Source organism: Arachis hypogaea, chromosome 12, assembly GCF_003086295.3.
Source record: "Arachis hypogaea cultivar Tifrunner chromosome 12, arahy.Tifrunner.gnm2.J5K5, whole genome shotgun sequence".
NCBI classification, from domain to species: Eukaryota; Viridiplantae; Streptophyta; class Magnoliopsida; order Fabales; family Fabaceae; genus Arachis; species Arachis hypogaea.
The window spans coordinates 54,821,094-54,836,308 of NC_092047.1; the positions used below are offsets into that span (position 1 = coordinate 54,821,094).

A 15,215-nucleotide genomic window follows, 5' to 3' on the forward strand; every position below is an offset into this window, starting at 1 on the left:
ACTTGAAGACCCAGGCGTGGCACGCCAAGCTTGAAGGAGTCACCTTAAGGTGGGTGAGCCACTTGATCATCAAGGCGTGGCACGCCAGTTCAAGTTTTCAGAGAAGAGGTTGAAGACCCAAACAGTTGGGCGTGCCACTTGGTGTCAAAGGCGTGGCACGCCAGCGATCATCCTCACTTGGGCGTGCCACTTTAGTCCCAAGCGTGGCACGTCAATGCTAAAGAAAACCAAACACCAAGGCTGAGCGTGCCACTTGAGGTCGAAGGCGTGGCACGCCAACTTGAGCAACCAAGGAGAGGAAGACTAGGCGTGCCACTTGAATGATGGGCATGGCACGCCAGCTACTGGAGCAAGGAAGCATGCATTATGGGTGTGGCACACCAGTTACGTTTTCCAGAGACATGAAGAAGGGTCTTCATGGGTGTGGCACGCCAACTGCTGGGCTGGCACGCGAGTAGTAAAATCCAGAGAGGAAGATGAAGCAACCACAATGGGCGTGGCACGCCAGACCTTGGGCGTGCCACGCTAGTTCGATTGTCCAGTGAAGAAGAACATGAAGGAAGAGCCTGGGCGTGCCACTTGGGATCAAAGGCATGGCACGCCAGGCTAGTCAAGTTCTAAGAAGAGCCTGGGTGTGCCACTTGGGCTCGAGGGCGTGGCACGTTAGCCTAGCTAATGCTTAAGAAGACCCTGGGCGTGCCACTTGGGTTCGAAGGCGTGGCACGCCAGGGATGCCAACACAGGAGGCGTGCAACTTGAATGCTGGGCGTGGCGCGCCAAGCCAAATTTAGTGGCTAGGCGTGGCACGCCACTTAAACGCCAGCCACACGCCAAGTCTGAAGGTCACATTTATTGAGTTTTTCTTTCCTTTCAGCTGTAATTTTCTTTTCTCTTTTGTATTTTCTTAATTCTAGTGCTAGGAGTAGTATAAATAACCCCTTAAAGTACAGAGAAGGGGTTGTTGAGTAGTAGTTTTGCTGAAGTATAGTTAGATTTACTTTTCATCTCTTCCATCTCTTGTACTTTTCTCTTAAGCTTTGAGTAGCTAAATTCCCTCTCATTGAGAGAGGGAGCTCTGTTGTACTTGATGGATTAATGATAGTGAATTTCTTTTTCTCTTCATCTTCTCTTTGAGTTGCTAGAAGAAATTTCGTTTTAATGCTAGTGTTCAATCATCTTGGGAAAGAGGTTGAATGCAAAATGGGTTTCATGGGAACCTTAGAAAAAGAAATATGAAACCATGCTTGAAATCCCTTCTCACACTTGAGTAGATCTGGGTTTTGGTGATTGGATATGGTGACATAAAATTCACCCACTATTTGGATCTTTAAGGATGTGTGGTAATCAGGGACCAAGCATATCTCTCTTCATGAGCAATTAGACCAAGAAATTAGCTGATTATCAAGATTTAAGAGATTGAATCACCAAAGAATTGGGGTTCAATCAATCATGATTGCCAAGAGGTCAATGAGTTGCATGATTGAAGATGAGATGAGCTGAATTTAATCCAAAGAGAACAACATCTCCTGATCTCAATGAATTTCCCCTATTCTCATCTTCCACATTCTTTATAGCTTTCTTTACATTCTGTTATTCCCCATTCCCATTTACAATTAAGTCATTTATGTTTCTGCACTTTACATTCTTGCCATTTACTCTTCTGTAATTTACTGCTTCTCATTACTTTTGAGTCATTTATATTTATGCTCAATTAAATTTCTGCAATCACAATCTATATTGCTCAGCTTGACTAATTTACCCATTGATTAAAATTGCTCAAATCTACCAATCTCTGTGGATACGATCCCACTCGTAGTGGGTTATTACTTGACGATATTTTTGGTGCGCTTGCCAAGAGAACAGATTCATTATTTTTATATGGGGAGTGAATTCCGGTCATCAAATTTTATGGCGTCGTTGCCGGGGATTGGTTTGAATTTGACAATGATTAAATTGATGGTAAGCAAGATTAAGCACTTTTAATTACCTTGTTAATTCCTTTCATTTCAATTCTTTAGTTTTCTTAATTTTTTTTTTATTTTTGATTTGATCATTTTAGCTGTTCATTGTTCATATTCCCATTTTTTTACTACTCTATTAACTGTTTGATTAATTGCACCAACCAAACTAACCACCAGTCTTAACAAGAAGTGATTCCTTCACTTGTCTTCTGTCTATCGTTTGTTGAATGTATGACAGGTAGAAGAGGAGAAACTTCATCCTCTTTTGATAGTGAACCTGAGAGGACCTTCCTGAGATTAAGAAATAAAGCAAGAGGCAAAGGAATACTTGGAGAGGAAGTAGTGGAGGAAGATTTGGGAGTTACTATGGAGGAAGAGGTGCATAACCATGTTGGAGAGAATGCTGGTAATCATGTTGGGCAAGAGAGGAGATTTCTAGGCTCCTACATCAATCCAAATCCAGGAAACTGTGGCAGCAGCATTCTAAAGCCAACAATCCATGCTAACAACTTTGAGTTGAAACCCCAACTCATCACACTTGTCTAGAATAATTGCTCATTTGGAGGAAATGCCCAAGAGGACCCCAACCAACATCTCACTACATTCTTGAGGATTTGTGACACTGTAAAGTCAAATGGTGTACACCCTGACACCTACAAACTACCTTTGTTTCCATTTTCTCTCAGAGATAAGGCAGCAAAGTGGTTAGAAGCATTTCCCAAGAAGAGCTTAACAACTTGGGATGAGTTTGTGAACAACTTTCTAGCAAGATTCTACCCTCCACAGAGAGTTAATAGACTGAGAGCTGAGATGCAAACCTTCAGATAGCAAGATGGTGAAACACTTTATGAGGCCTGGGAGAGGTTCAAAGACTTGACTAGAAAGTGCCCTCCGAATATGTTCAACGAATGGTTTCAACTACACATCTTCTATGAAGGGCTGTCATATGAAGTAAAGAAAGTTGTAGACTACTCTTCAGGGGGTTCACTCAATAAGAAGAAAACTATTGAAGAAGCCATAGATGTTATAGAGATTGTAGCTGAAAATGAGTACTTCTATACTTCGGAGAGAACTTAAAAGAAAGGAGTGCTGGAGCTCAATTCTATGGATGCTTTGTTAGCATAGAACAAGATGATTGCAGCTCAATTGGTAGCCCTCACAAAAAAGATGGAAAAGAGCCAAGTCTCAGCTATCCAAGCTCAAGCACCTCCACAAGAAGGAGACGCACCAGAAGTTGATTGCGAATGGGAGCAAGCTAATTATGTGAACAATCCCTCTAGACCACCATATAATCCAAATGCCAAGACATATAATTCAGGTTGGAAGAACCACCCAAATTTTAGGTGGAAAAACCAACAAAACTACAGCCAATACCACAAACGATACCAATCTAACCAATACAACAACCATAACCCTAACCATCAATCAGGCAACAACAGACCCTATCATAACTCACAAAATACACCCTACCATAACTCACAAAATGCATCATATCGCTCCACCCAGCAAACACACAACAACTACCATCAAGATACATCATCCTCAACCATGCAACCATGTGAAACCAGCAGCAATTTTGCAAAATTGGAGGCTGCAATAGCACAATTGTCAGCACAACTAACAGTAATAGTTTCCACTATTCTGGAGAGACAAATGCAGGCTGAAAGGAAAATAGATGCAAACCAAGAGGAGTTCAGATCCAACATAAGAAATCAAGGGGAAGCAATTTCAAAATTGGAAGCACAAGTATGGAGCTTCTCTAAACAAATACCAATGCCTACACATACATTTTCCAATGATACCATGGCCAACCCAAGAGGGGAATGCAAGGTCATCACACTAAGAAGTGAAAAAGTTGTAGAAGAAGCATCCCCAAGTCAAAACAACCAAGAAGAAGAAGCTGCAAAGGAATCTGAAACCAAGAAAGAAGAAGAGACCCCTGCACCATCCTCACCAAAGCAAGTCCTAAAGCCTTATGTGCCAAAGGCACCTTATCCAGAAAGGCTGAGAAAGGATGGGAAAGACAGTTAGTTCTCTAGATTCCAAGAAATCTTCAAGAAGCTCCAGATCAATATACCCTTTGCTGAGGCATTAGAGCAAATGCCACTCTATGCTAAATTTTTAAAGGAGCTCATGACAAGAAAAAGGAACTGGGGTGAAAAGGAAACCATAGTGCTAAGTGAGGAGTGTAGTGCCATCATACAAAAGAAACTCCCTCAAAAGATGAAAGATCCTGGAAACTTCCAAATTCCCTGCATCATAGGTGATATCAACATTGAGAAAGCATTGTGCGATCTGGGGGCTAGCATCAACCTCATGTCCTTGACTATGATGAAAAGGATGAGGATTGAGGAAGCCAAACTAACAAGAATGGAACTCCAATTGGCTGACAGAACATTCAAGTTTTCTCATGGGGTAGTGGAAGATTTGTTGGTGAAAGTAGGAGAGTTTATTTTTCCAGCTGATTTTGTGGTGTTGGATATGGAGGAAGAGACCAACACATCAATCATCCTAGGAAGGCCATTCCTAGCTACTCCTGGAGCCATTATTGATGTTCAAAAAGGGGAGCTAGTCTTGAGGTTACATGCAGAGAAGATGGTCTTCAATGTCTTCAAAGCAATGAGTTACCCTAAGAAATCCATAGGAGAATGCATGATGGTAGATACCATAGAAAATATAGTTTAAGGAGTTTTGGAAGAAGAACAATGTGAAGAAGCTATGGAGCTGGAGCAACAAGCATCAAGTGGAGAATTACCACAAGAAACCATAGAGGATTGAATCATGTTAAACCAAACAAGCAACAAGGAAGTGGAAGCACCAAAACTAGAGTTGAAGACCTTACCTCCAAGCTTGAAGTATGCTTACTTGGGTGACAACAACATATACCCAGTAATCATAAATTCAAGCTTGCGTGAGGGACAAGAAGAGGAGCTTATCCATGTGCTGAAACAACACAAGGATGCTATATGATGGACACTTGTAGATTTGAAAGGAATTAGTCCTTCAATGTGCATGCACAAAATCCTGCTTGAGGAAGATGCTAAGCCCTCAAGACAGCAACAAAGAAGGCTAAACCTAACAATGAATGAAGTAGTCCAAAAAGAGGTGTTGAAATTGTGGCAAGCTGGGATGATCTACCCAATCTTAGATAGCCATTGGAAAAGCCCACTGCAAGTAGTCCCTAAGAAAGGAGGGGTCACTGTTGTTCCAAATGAGAAGAATGAGCTGATTCCAACAAGAATAGTGACTGGCTGGCGCATGTGCATAGATTATAGGAAGCTTAATGAAGCTACCAGGAAGGATCACTTCCCTCTACCTTTCATGGACCAGATGCTAGAAAGATTTGCAGGACATGAATATTATTGCTTCTTGGATGGTTATGTGGCTACAACCAAATAGTTGTAGATCCTAAGGATTAAGAAAATACCTCATTTACCTGTCCTTATGGTGTTTTTGCTTATAGGAGAATGCCCTTTGGATTGTGCAATGCACCTGCAACATTCCAAAGGTGCATGCTTTCCATATTTTTAGACATGATTGAAAGATTTATTGAATTGTTTATGGATGACTTCTCTGTGTTTGGTGATTCATATTCTAACTGCTTACACCACTTAGCCTTAGTGCTAAAGAGATGCCAAGAAACCAACCTCGTTTTGAATTGGGAGAAGTGTCATTTTATGGTCACAGAGGGGATGGTTCTTGGCCACAAGATCTCAAAAAGAGGCATAGAGGTGGACAAGGCCAAGGTGGAGGTGATTGAAAAGTTACCCCCACCTTGCAATGTCAAAGCAATTAAAAGTTTTCTACGACATCCTGGCTTCTATAGGAGGTTCATTAGGGATTTCTCAAAGGTTACCAAACCCTTAAGCAACCTACTTGTCTCTAATGTACCTTTTTTTTTATAAGGAATGCATGCTAGCCTTTGATGAGCTTAAGAACAGACTTTCCTCTGCACCTATCATAGCACCACCCTGCTGGGATCTACCCTTTGAGTTGATGTGTGATGCATCAGACTTTGCTATTGGTGCTGTTTTAGGACAGAGGAGAGATAAATTGGTGCATGTTATTTATTATGCCAGCAAAGTCCTTAATGAGAATCAAAGGAACTATACCACTACAGAGAAGGAACTACTTGCCATAGTCTTTGCATTTGATAAGTTTTGATCACATCTTATTGGTTCTAAAGTTATTGTATTTAATGATCATGCAGCACTCAAATATTTGCTTACCAAATAAGAGTCCAAGTCCAGGTTGATAAGGTGGATCCTGCTACTCCAAGAGTTTGATATTGAAATTAAAGATAAGAGTGGAGCAGAGAACAAGGTGGCTGACCACCTATCAAGGATCCCACAAGAAGAGGACGAAGTACACCAATTTGCAGTGAATGAGAGCTTCCCTGATGAGCAGTTGACGATGATCCAAGAAGCTCCTTGGTTTACAGACATAGCCAATTTTAAGGCTATTGGAGAGCTACCAACTAACATCAACAAACACATGAGGAGAAAGCTACTCAAGGATGCTAAACACTACATTTGGGATGAGCCTTATTTGTTCAAAAGGGGTGCTGATGGGATCTTGAAAATGTGTATTTCCCATGAGGAAGGGTGAGAAGTCCTCTGGCAATGTCATGGATCTGCATATGGAGGCCATTTTAGTAGGGAAAGAACTGCAGCCAAGGTGCTACAATGTGAATTTTATTGGCCAACAATATTCAAGGATGCCAAGGACTTGGTAACAAGATGCAATGAATGTCAAAGAGCTGGAAATCTATCCAAGAAAAATGAGATGCCACAGAGATTTATCATGGAATTAGAATTATTTGATGTGTGGAGAATTGATTTCATGGGGCCATTCCCATCCTCATACTCAAACAATTATATACTGGTGGCTGTGGATTATGTGTCAAAGTGGGTGGAGGCCATAGCTACATCAACTAATCAACTTTTTGAGGAAGAATATATTCAGCAGATATGGGGTTCCAAGAGCACTCATAAGTGATGGAGGGACTCACTTTTGCAATAAGCAACTTGAGACAATCCTCCTTAAATATAGTGTGAAGCACAAAGTGGCAACCCCATATCATCCACAGACCAATGGGCAAGCTAAAATTTCAAATAGAGAGCTCAAGAGGATCCTTGAAAAAACTGTTGGAAGCTCAAGAAATGATTGGTCTAAGAAGTTGGATGATGCATTATGGGCCTATAGGACAGCTTTCAAGACACTTATTGGGATGTCTTCATACCAATTGGTGTTTAGAAAGGCTTGTCACTTACCAGTTGAGCTTGAAAATAGAGCATTCTGGGTTTTAAAGATGTTAAATTTTGATGATCAAGCTGCTGGGGAGAGAAGGCTAATGCAACTCAATGAGTTAGAAGAATTCAGAAGTCAAGGTTATGAGAATGCCAAAATTTACAAAGAAAACACAAAAAATGGCATGATCAAAAGATAACAAGGAGAGAGTTCACAGAAGGTCAAAAAGTGCTGCTATACAATTCAAGGCTCAAGTTCTTCCCAGGAAAGCTTAAGTCTCGATGGTCTGGACCTTTCACCATCCTTAAGGTGTCTTCCTATGGTCATGTAGAGCTCATGGAGGACAAGACATAGAGAAATTTCACTGTAAATGGCCATAGACTCAAGCACTACTTGGAAGACTCAATGGATGAGCAGAGAGTGAGCTACAATCTCAACTAAAGAAGGAGGAACGTCAATCTAGTGACGATGAAGAAGTGCTAGTTGGGAGGCACCCCAACACTCTGTATCCTTTTAATTTCTTGCTTTCTAAAAGTAGTTTATGATTGATAAGTTAGGTAGTCTTAATTTCAGTTGATAATTCTTTAGTTTATTCTCTTTTGTTTATTGGAAGTGCAAGGTTGCATAATCACTTAATTTTGGTTGGATGAATGGGTTGAGAAACTAGTTAAAAAGCTAAGTTTGGTGTGGCCACTAATCCACTTAATTTAGGCTTACAACTTATTGATTGAATTAACTTTGAAAGTAAGCCCAAAAATTAAGTTTGGTGTGGCTACCACCATAAGAAACTCACACAGCAGAGCCCAAGGTGGTTTGAGTTTGAAGTATTTAATAAATTGGTGGGTGCATAAAAGGTGATTTAAATGTGTACGAAGGGATTGGAAGAAAAGGAATATGAAAGAAGTAAAGTTATTCCACCCTTATGAACACATTAAAATCCAATGATGAACCCAATTTATTAGATGCAATGAGATTAAGTTTGGTGTCCCAAGGGACACTCATCAATTGCAATTTAATTGACTCATAATAGAGGGAATGTAAAGAATTCTTTTTGTCATTACTGATGGGGTTTTTAGTCTTCAATTTCAAGAGAGGTGGGACCCACATGATTGATGGCTCATCAAGCAAGGAGTCAAAGTGTACTTGCACTTTGGAACTCAACATCTGAAGAAAGCAAAAAGCCAAGGATTGGCGCCTTACCCCACGCTAGGCGCCATTCCCAAGTGGGAAAACATTTAATTGCTTTTACTTCCCACCTTCCCCACCCTTTAAACTACTCTTTCTCTTATAAAAGCCACTCACCCCTCCACTTCCCTCCATACTTCAAACCCAACTTCACACCCAAACCTCTGCACTTCCTCTGCTTTTGTTCCCTTACTTCTTCTTTTATTCTACTTGATTAGGGACAATCAAGTCCTAAGTTTGGTGTTGTGGAGCAAACCCTTGCTTTGCTCTCCGTTCTTTACCTCTTCTTCAACTCTTATTCAACCTTTCAAACCTCTTTTCTCACCCTAATGGCACCACCAAGAGCCTCATCATCAAAGAAGAGAAAGACCAAGGAACCAACCTCCGGATCCTCAAGCTTCAATGAATACAAGTTCCTCTCATCATTCAACCAAAATCAATTTTATAGTTGAGTGAGTGAGAGGCAAATCATTCCAGAGGTGGGCTTCCAACTTGGAAGGAATGAGCATCCAGAAATCAATAGGGAGATCAACAATAGAGGATGGGCACTCTTGTGTAACCCACCAAGAAAGGTGGTGGAGAGCTTGGTTAGAGAATTCTACGCTAATGCAGTGCCACAGCCTGGGCAACCTTATGGCTATTTGAGTTATGTCAGGGGGAAAGCTATTGACTATAGTCCCTCTAACATAGATAGGATGCTGATGGTGAAGCAAACAAACTCCACCCGGAGCTATGAAGAGAGGATAAATCAACAAGATGCTGGCTTTGAAGAGATCTTAAATGAGATTTGTGTACTGAATGTGCAGTGGATCAATGACAAAGATGGAAGGCCCAACCAATTAAGGAGAAGGGATTTGAGCCCCCAAGCTAGAGGATGGTTGGACTTTGTAAGAAGGTCTCTCAATCCAACATCCAACACTTCTGAGGTGACATTGGAGAGAGCTGTGCTCATATACAGCATAATGAAGGGATAAAATGTTAATGTTGAGGAGATGATCGCCAACAATATCAATAGGGTGCTGAAAAGTACCAAGGATAGCACAAGGTTGGCCTTTCCAAGCATCATTCAAAGGCTGTATGATGAAGCTGGGGTTGAGAAGATTATTGATGAAGTGCTGGTGGACCAAGAAAAGCCTATAACTGGCAAGAAGATGGCCAAAGTGGTGGCTGTCAACCCACTTCAGAGAGCAAGGGAGCACAGAGCTCATGTTCATGAGCTACAAGGTCCACCACACCAAGAAGAAGAAGCTGAAGATCAACCATAATACCTACCACTTCTACTACCACCATATCAATAATTTCCTGAAGGTTTCAATTGGGAGCAAATGCAAGAAAACATTCACCAGATGAGGGGAGATATACACCACTTGAGAGAAGATGTTAACCAACTCAAAGAGCAACAACAACAATGGGATCAAATGCAAGAGAGCATACAACAACTCCAAGAAAGCATGGAGTACATGAAGGAGCAACAAGGCCAATTCAACTGGGAAAAGATGCAAGGCAGCCTCAACAAAATTGTGGGACAAGGCAAATGACAGCAGAGGAACCTCGCTGAGTTTAGGCATCTTTATGATGCCAGAACTACTTCAAGGAGGTAGTATGACATCAACACACAAGCAAAGCTGAACTATTTGTGCAATGTTGTGGCCGCCTTGAACCCTGGATACCCTACATTCATGCATGGAATGGAGGAGCTAAGTGCTAGGCAAGAGGAAATATTGGCTAAGCACAAAGAAGATGAGAGGGCTTACATGAGAAGGCTGGGATTTTGGAAGCCAAAGGACACCAAGGCACAAAAAGAATCCTCAAAGAAAAATGGTGATGACTCCTCTTCCAAGAAGAAAGACAAGGGAAAAGGGCCAATGAATTGAAGCTGCTCCAAGAATCAAAGATTGTTGAGTCCCATGGTTGATAATCTCAAGTTTCTAATTTTGAATTTCTGTTAAGTAGTTTTGATAATAGTTGCAATGCTAGGATAGTTGCTTTAATTTCCTTATGCTTAATCTGTTTATGAGTCCTTTGTGCTTTAACTTTAACTTTAAAGAAAGAAAATGCAATGTTGTTAAAGTCTCATGATCATCAATTAAAAAAATAGTTTGTTTCCATAAGAGTCTATGGTGAGTTGTGTAAAAATAAGAGTAAAAGAGACTAAGATTAAGTGAGACCATTCAAAACTAAGAGAGAAAGACTTAAGTATGAGACCTTGAATGAATCTGAAAGAAAATAAGCTATGATGAGCAATTAGACTTAAGGGATATGACAAGTAGAGGCCAAGGATGTCCCTTGAATATCCATAGAACCAAGAAGTAGTAAGCAAAAAAAAAAAAAAGGAGACCCAAGGCTCTGAGCATCAACTACTAGGATGGAAGGGAACACTAAATAGCTCAAAGGAGTTAGAAATCCTAGTAGATGCTTGTGGTGAAGATGTGTCAAGAAGAGAGACCTGGGCAAGTAAATTCTTAGGGGTGTTTCAACACCTAGTACTCTAAAACCAGCTGGTTTGGGAGTGCTAATTGAAAGCCTAACTAAAGGGTCGTCTTGAGACAAAAACTTTTAGAGTCGTGGTCAATGAAAAAAAAGAGAAGTACAAAGAAAAGAACAATCAAAGAAAAAGAAACAATTCTTGCTACTTCAAGGTGACAATCAATTGAAAGGGAGCCTAAGGCAAATACTTAGAAGAATCCTCAAGAGTCTAGGAGTCCATTGTGACATTAAATCAATAAGATTTATGTATGAGCTAACACTGAGCCCTATCTTTGGTAATGAATGCATCTCTCTAAGGTCAAGTCTCAATCTAATTAAAAATGACTCTCATTGATTTGCTTGGGACAAGCAAAGCTTAAGTTTGGTGTTGTGATGACTTGCATCATTTACCCCTTTTTTCTTATCTAAAAAGAACCATAAAAGAGCATAATCTCATTAAATCATTGCCATTCATGAACTAATTGATGAATATTATGGTACATTGCTATGAAATGGTACATTAAATCATTGCAATTGACGAATAAACAAACAACAACAACAACAACAACAACAACAACAACAACAACAACAACAACAACACTAATTATAATAACAATAATATTATATTAATAAACAAACATAAAAATAATTACATATGGTAGACATTTAAGGTATTCAACAATATAATTTTCAGGACACATAATGTCACGAACCATCTTCTATTTATATTCTTTCTGAAACAAAAGAACTATTATATTATACAAACTATATCTAACATATATCTAATATTTCTCTAACATTAAATAAATAAATAAAAATATATTTAAATAATATTACATAAAATATTTTTGATTCTGTTTGAAATAAACAACATATTCCACTTTAACATTTATTCAACATAAATTTAATAATGCATTAAATAAAATAAATTTCGCACATGTAAAGAATATATGGCATCAAATCTTATATTTTATATTCATGTAAACAATATATGTAAACAATATATATTAACATATTATATTAAATATGTTTAACTTATTTTTAAATATATAAAATAAATATTTAAATAATATATAAAAATATGTATAAATAAAATAAATTTAATATATTTCGTCAACATACATTATATAATATATCATATTTCAATTTAAATAAAAAATATGTACGTATGTTCAAATTTCATATACAATTATATATATTAAAAAATTTAATATATGTTTGTATGTATTGTCATATATATTTAAGTATTTAAATTCTTTTACAACAACATATATTATATATAAAGTATGTTTAATGTATCTTAATAATATATTAAGTACTGTTTTCGTTTACAAGCTAAAAATATATTTTAGTATTATCTTAATCTAACTAAAATTATGACCCTAACTAATACTAGGTTCAACACTATTATTACTAACAATAAATTAATTAACACAAATTAATGTTTGGTTACTAATCTAATTTATTCTTTATTTACAGTAATTAAAACAATTTAACTAACTGAAAACATTATTGCTAGAAAATGTACTTACTTGGTGCTGTTGATGGAGATATAGTGAAAGATGATGAGTTTGAAGATGAAGTTCTAATATAGAAGAAGGGATTGTTTTGAGTTACAGAAGAGGGAAGAAACAATTAGAGTGTGGTATTCAGGAGAGAAAGAACAATCTTTGAAAGTGGGGTTGTGATGACTTGCATCATTTACCCTTTTTTTCTTATCTAAAAAGGACCATAAAAGAGCATAATCTCATTAATTATTGCAATTCATGAACTAATTGATGAATATTATGGTACATTGCTTTGAAATAGGTTTGTGCTGAATTTCAAGTGAAAAGAGCAACAAAAAAGGGAAGAAAATAACAAAATAAAGCTGGGCGTGTGAAACTGGCATGCCATTTAGAACAAACACTATGAAAATATATGGGCGTGGCACGCCAAAACCAGGGCGTGGCACGCCAGTAATGATTTCAGAAAGGAATGTTTGGGTTTTAACAAGGGCGTGGCACGCCACCTGTTGAGCATGGCACGACAGTATCATTTTCCAGAGAGCAGTGTTGAAGGCCACAAAAGGGGCGTGGCACGCCAAGTTCATCAATCCAGAAGGGGACAACCACTATACCACTTGGTATCGAAGGCGTGGCACGCAAGCTCTAGCCCATCACTTGGGCGTGCCACTTGAAGACCCAGGCGTGGCACGCCAAGCTTGAAGGAGTCACCTTAAGGTGGGCATGCCACTTGAGCATCAAGGTGTGGCACGCCAGCTCAAGTTTCCAGAGAAGAGGTTGAAGACCCAAACACTTGGGCGTGCCACTTGGTGTCGAAGGCGTGGCACGCCAGCGATCATCCTCACTTGGGCGTGCCACTTTAGTCCCAGGCGTGGCACGCCAATGCTAAAGAAGACCAAACACCAAGGCTGGGCGTACCACTTGAGGTCGAAGGCGTGGCACGCCAGCATTCACCACCAACTTGGGCGTGCCACTTGATGTCGAAGGCGTGGCACGCCAACTTGAGCAACCAAGGAGAGGAAGACTGGGTGTGCCACTTAAATGCTGGGCATGGCACGCCAGCTACTGGAGCAAGGAAGCATGCATTATGGGCGTGGCACGCCAGTTATGTTTTCCAGAGACATGAAGAAAGGTCTTCATGGGTGTGGCATGCCAACTACTGGGCGTGGCACGCCAGTAGTAAAATCCAGAGAGGAAGATGAAGCAACCACAATGGGCATGGCACGCCACACCTTGGGCATGCCACGCTAGTTCGATTGTCCAGGGAAGAAGAACAAGAAGGAAGAGCCTGGGCATGCCACTTGGGATCGAAGGCGTGACACGCCAGGCTAGCTAAGCTCTAAAAAGAGCCTGGGCATGCCACTTGGGCTCGAGGGCGTGGCACGCTAGCCTAGCTAATGCTTAAGAAGACCCTGGGCGTGCCACTTGGGTTCGAAGGTGTGGCACGCCAGGGATGCCAACACAGGGGGCGTGCAACTTGAATGCTGGGCGTGGCACGCCAAGCCAAATTTAGTGGCTAGGCGTAGCACGCCACTTAAACGCCAGCCACACGCCAAGCCTGAAGGTCACGTTTATTGAGTTTTTCTTTCCCTCCAGTTGTAATTTTCTTTTCTCTTTTGTATTTTCTTAATTCTAGTGCTAGGAGTAGTATAAATAACCCCTGAAAGTACCGAGAAGGGTTTGTTGAGTAGTAGTTTTGCTGAAATATAGTTAGATTTACTTTTCATCTCTTCCATCTCTTGTACTTTTCTCTTAAGCTATGAGTAGCTAAATTCTCTCTCATTGAGAGAGGGAGCTCTGTTGTACTTGATGGATTAATGATAGTGAATTTCTTTTTCTCTTCATCTTCTCTTTGATTTGCTAGAAGGAATTTCGTTTTAATGCTAGTGTTCAATCATCTTGGGAAAGAGGTTGAATGCAAAATGGGTTTCATGGGAACCTTGGAAAAGGAAACATGAAACCATGCTTGAAATCCCTTCTCACACTTGAGTAGATCTAAATTTTGGTGATTGGATTTGGTGACATATAATCCACCCACTATTTGGATCTATGAGGATGTGTGGTATTGATAAACCACTATTTTATGGTTTATCTTATGCTTAATTGAGTGGTTTTTATCAACTCTTTACCCATTTATTCATACTAATCGCATGCTTTATGTTTTCCTTCCTGATTTTGTGCTATGATTGAAAACATGCTTCTTTGGCCTTTATATTGCTAATATTAATCCTCTCTTATCACCATTAGATGCCTTGATATGTGTGTTAAGTATTTTTAGAGATTACAGGGCAGGAATGGCTTAGAGGATGGAAAGGAAGCATGCAAAAGTGGAAGGAATACAAGAAGTTGAATAAGTTGCTAAGCTGTCTAGCCTGACCTCTTCGCACTCAAACGGCTATAACTTTAGCTACAGAGGTCCAAACGATGCAGTTCCAGTTGCGTTGGAAAGCTAACATCTGGGGCTTCAATTTGATATATAATATGCCATAGTTGCTCTGACGCTAGGCGACGCGACCGCGTGCTCCATGTGGCCACATCGCAGTGACGAAAATCAGCGTGTTTGAATTCGCAACCAGCGAATTCTGGGCTGTTTCTGACCCAGTTTGCGGCCCAGAAAACACAGATTAGAGGCTATAAAGTGGGAGAATGCATCCATTCATCAATAAGCTCTCATATTCACAATTTTAGGAGTAGATGTAATTTTTAGAGAGAGAGGTTCTCTCCTCTCTCTTAGGATTAGGATTTAGGATTTCTCTTAGTTTTAGGAGTGGCTCTCAATCCCAGGTTCTTTATTTTTATTTATTTTCCCAATTCAATTTATAAACATCTATGCCAGATTTAATTTCTT

At 39.8% G+C, this 15,215-nt stretch overlaps 1 pseudogene; it reads right to left on the reverse strand.

Moving 5' to 3' along the window:
* Window positions 1–2,756: 2,756 nt before the first annotated feature.
* On the reverse strand, window positions 2,757–2,858 carry LOC112731181 (small nucleolar RNA R71; annotated as a pseudogene).
* Window positions 2,859–15,215: the final 12,357 nt, after the last annotated feature.